Genomic DNA, 5,198 nt, shown 5'->3' with positions numbered 1-5,198 from the left:
CATCCAGCTCCGCCCACCGTCCTTTCATTGGTCCGGTGCTGACATCAATCTCCCGGGGTCGTTTCGTTAGCTAGAGCATGCGCAGTGCGTCCTGCTTTAGCTGATATATTGGGTAATGTGATGGAAGATTCTGGATTAGTGGTGCTGGAAGAGCACAGTAGTTCAGGCAGCATTCCTGGTGAAGGGTTTTTGCCCGAAACGTCGATTTCGAAGCTACTTGGATGCTGCCTGAACTGCTGTGGTCTTCCAGCATCTGCAGTTATTGTTTTTACCGATGTGATGGGAGAGTTTACTGAAGATAAGAATTTCCTTATTGTGAGCTCTGCAGTAGATTTCCTTTATTCATGGAGGGAATTGCATTCCTACTCATGTCTGTATAGCTGTGATTGATGAATCAATGCCATCTGAACTAGAACATCTGAGATCTTTAGCACATTGTATCACGCTCTTCTTTGGAAATAAAAAAAAACATGAAATGGAGCCTCAAGGAATCGGAGTAGGCGTAGGGCATTCATTCCCTTCAGCTTGTTCCCCCATTCCATAAGATCATGGCTAGGCCAACCCAGACCTCAACACCTCTTTTATGCTTGATCTGCATAGCCCTCAACTGCTCAATATTTCAAAAATTGATCTGCCCTCTTTTAAAATAATTTGAGATAGAATCACAGATTCCCTACTATGTAGAAACAGGCCCTTCAGCCCAACAAGCCAGAACAACCATGTTACTCCGAAGAGTAACCCAACCATTGCCCTCCCACATTTAACTTTCACAAAAGTTTGGGTGAGAAAATTCTAGCCATTCACAGAGAAAAAAATCTTTACTTTTTCTAAAATGAATGTTCCCTTATGTAATGTCCCCTGGTTTGAGACTTCACTGGTGTGGTCAACATCCACCCTGTCAAGCTCCTCAGAATCTTGTTTCCATAAGATCACCTCTGCTTATCTATTCTTTACACGTCAACCCTTTTGTCCTCGAAGCAGCTAAGTTTCTTTTTTATGGTCTCCGATGTTGGTTTATCCTTTATTAAATATGGGAGCTATCATTGTATACAGCACTGCAAGTGAGGACTCGGCAACAGCCAGTGTGGTTAACCAATCTATGCTAATATATTACCCCGATACCATGACCTCCTAAATTGTGCAATTAACTTTTATGTAGCATCTTATCATTTGCATTTTTAAAATCCAAACACAGAACATCATTGGATTGCCCTTTATCAGCCCTGCTTGTTATCTCCTCAATGAACTGTTGCAAATTTGTCAAATATAGTTTCTCTTTCACAAAACCCAGTCTACCATGTTTAATGATAAGCTTTTTTAAATGTCCTGCAATTTCTTACTTTAATATTCGACTCTGTAGGTTCTTTCAGTAGATTTGCTTAGTATGATTCCCCTCTCTTAAATCCATGCAGACTCTGTCCAATCCTGTCACTATTCAGTAAGAAACTTGATTGTACTCCAATATAGTTAGTAAATGTATCTGTATTTATTTTTAAAAATCGATTACTTATAAATGCTGGATCATGTAATAATCAATGAATTTGTGACTCTGAATTTGGGTTATAATTTTTTTTTGTTAATTCCTTTTCATACTGTGTTATGCAGACAGCACCAAGTGATCACTCTTAATTGTGAGTAACTTTGAAAATAATATATTTTAAAAATGACATCTCAAAATGCTGCCTCATTATTGTGCAAGGAGGATTTTGCATTCAATAATTTGCAGATAAAATTGAACAGCTTTTTGCTGCAATTTGCCCAGACTGAAGATTACACCAAAGTGGCAACTCTGCTCTCAAATTCTTACTTGACACTGCCCAAGGCGATACTGATGGGACCTCACTTTGCCATTCTTGTTCACCAGCTTTATTTCCAGGTTTAATCCTATAATCATTCTAGAGCTTGTAGTTTTAGACAACTTCTCTTTTCGGTACATATGTAAATATCATACTGAAATGTTGCACTGAATGGTACCAAATCTGAAATTAGTCTCTAATCTGATAGTAACATGCTCTGACCCTTCGACATATGTATTGGCATAAGTCTACGCCAGTTATTTTTCTGAAGCCTGTGATTCCTGATGAAGGGCTTATGCCCGAAACATCAACTCTCCTGCTTCTCGGATGCTGCCTGACTTGCTGTGCTTTTCCAGCATGACACTTTTCGACTCTGATATCCAGCTTCTTTGGTCGTCACTTTCTCCTTTGAGTAGATTAAACCAAGAATAATTTTTGTTGATCAAAGTGCAATAGGAACCAATTCATGAAATTCAGATATCTCACATTTACCTTAACTATGTGAAGGCTAAGACATTACTAAATTATTGTCAGTAATTGAAACCGTGCTGACAAACTTGTGCAGTATCAGTGCCTCACCTTTAGAGTGTTTCCAGATATCGCGGAACTGCAGTATTTTGTGTTGCACTCAGGTATATGTTGTTTCTTTGTGAAAGATTACAAAACTAACTTGGGTGAATGATTTCTTTCACCAATGTTGGGAGAGAAAAAATGTCAGTATTTCAAGTGCTGATAAAGTAAAATAAACTGATAATCAGTAGAAAGTGTTTAAGATGGATATGGAGCAAATGCTGGCAAATGGGACTAGATTAATTTTGGATATCTGGTCAGCATGGGCAAGTTGGACTGAAGGATCTGATTTTGTGTTGTACAACTGTGACTTCATTCTCTCAATTATTCAAGAAGTTGAATACTTCGAGGAGGAAAAGGAGAATTTATGCAGAGAATGCACTTGAAATGATGATTGAGGTATATCAAACTCACATTATTTCATGACCTTTTCCTCTGGGTTCTTCAATGAACAAACTTGTTTTGTTATCTGAATAACTGTATCATGTGATTTGTTTCGCACAAAATATTTTGTTAGGATCTAGTGATCTATTAAGAAGTGTTCATTTTTTAAATTTAGGCAGCTTGATTATTAAGCAAGAAAAGGTTAGCGTTTTACTCCCACTGAATCATTGCTCGAAAAAAGGTAACAAGCTTTTTATCTGTTCTGGGCACTGAATATATGGAAGTCAATGCTGAAGGAAAAAATCCTCATCGGTAATGTTCCCACATATGTGGAGTAATTGCTTCTAGTCACTCTTCAGGCTTTTGAGGCTAGGAAAGAAATTAGTTGGCCAAAGTTAGCAACTTCATTTGGATGGACTATGCTCATTGGGGAAATTTGCAGGATCTGTAGAAGGAACACGTGTTTCAGAGTGTATGTAATAAACCTGACCGTTGTTATTTTTTTTCACAGAGCTTGGGACCCGACTGGAGCAGCAATGAAACTCATATTGTTTTTTAAATTTCCGAGCTTGCCAAATTATTGTTGGTAAATGCAGGTGACTTTATCAAAGCACATTTCACACTTCCCAGCTAGGATTTTGGTCCCAATTCTGCCAGTCCATCCATTCCTATGGATAACGGGTATTTTAAATGTGAGCACTCCATTTAACTAATTGAATAGAATACTTCAGTGGTTACGTCGTCTTGGATTCTTAATTTCAAATTACTCAAATGTGATTTTTTTTGTCCCCCCTGAATTTGCCAAGCACTGGGAAGTTCTGGAATATTCCAAATATTTACAATAAATGCATTCACACTATTGAAGGCAACCTGGCAGATTTGAATACCATTCAGGTAGTCAACAACAATACATAAAGTTACTTATGAATTGCTTACTGGACACCAACGCAAGCCAAGTACTATTGAAACCACAGATTGTCTCCCAAGGATTCCCAAAGGTAAACAGTGCATTCCAGATATGCTCACTATCACCATCTGGGAGCAGTCTCCCAAAGTGCTCCAAGAATTTAGAAAGCACACACACTGCCCTCCAAAGCTAAATCTGCTGTCACAGGCTTCACTCGTGTTGCATACAGTGGCATTTACTGTCCAGTTCTTTAACGTGACATGATTTTACAAACAATTTGTAGAAGTGAATGGAAAGTGTGATGTTTGCTTGACCTATGTATCAGACTGAAATGAACCTTTAGCAAGATGTGGGAACTTTCCCACAAACTTTGTTTAAAAAAGCAAAGAATATGCTCTGAGATTTAAATGTTCAATCAGGTTTAATAAAAATCCTTCCAAAAAAATTGAGAGTTTGACTTCAGTTCCTTTAAAGAGACATGCTCTTGGCCTTCAATTTTGTGACATGTGATCATTCTTTGGTAAAGGTGGCTGTGTACAACACTGCACGATGTTGTGCTGAAGTGCCAAATTCGGTGGATGAGATTTATTCCTGGTGTAACTCAGCTAATTTTGAGATGGAATGTTACTTTGAGTTAAATCTTGTTTTTAAACTGAGGCGTGCTTCTGTAACTCAAGTGTGGACACCATGCTCATGTTTACAATGCACTTTTGCAGATTAGTATTTTCCAATCTGTTTTATAAATAAAGTTCAAAATAAAAAGCACAACGTCGGAGAACCGCAGGTCCAGCAGCATCTCTGAGGGGAATAAAATATTGTAAGCTCCAAGTCTCATGACCTTTTGTCCGTTCAGACGAAGAGTCAATGAATTTGAAATGTAACATGTTTTTCACTTCACCAATGCCCTCAGAACTGCTGAGTTTCTCCAGCACTTTGTTTCTGGGGTTTCGATCTCCAGCACCTGCAGTTTATTGTTTTGTTACAGATCCTATGATTTGACTTGAGGAGCGAGAGGCAGCAACTGTGATCAACGAGGATATAACTCCCCAACCATGATAAAAAACACAGTTCTTTATACTTTGCAAAACACTACTGTAAATAAGAAATGCAGTTAAGCTAAGTGCATGATGGCATACCACCTGCCTTGTCTCAAACTTGCTACTCATCTTTGAGGACTACTCTGTCGGAATTGTGTTTGCTCGCTTCCTTTGAGATCACAGTCTACAAATGTCCCAGTTCCAATTCCCGGGCCAGGCCCAGTTACCACATTGCAGTGGGGTGGAGAGCTTTGTGTCAGCCTGAGGTTTTTGTTAAGAGCAACATTGCAGGTTGAAGTCGACTGTTTTGACTAATATTGCGTCATCAAACTTGGAAGAAATCCTTCCGAATGTATTGATTAACTGGACTGAGCCTGTTTACATGCAGTCCTGTTAGTAGTGCTGTAATATTCTAAAGTTAAGAATCACACAACACCAGGTTATAGTCCACCAGGTTTATTTGGAAGCACACTAGCTTTTGGAGCACCGCTCCTTCATCAGGTG

This window comes from Chiloscyllium punctatum, chromosome 34, assembly GCF_047496795.1.
Source record: "Chiloscyllium punctatum isolate Juve2018m chromosome 34, sChiPun1.3, whole genome shotgun sequence".
Taxonomy (NCBI): Eukaryota; Metazoa; Chordata; class Chondrichthyes; order Orectolobiformes; family Hemiscylliidae; genus Chiloscyllium; species Chiloscyllium punctatum.
The sequence above is the reverse complement of the archived record's forward strand: the minus strand, read 5'-3'. Positions refer to the sequence as shown.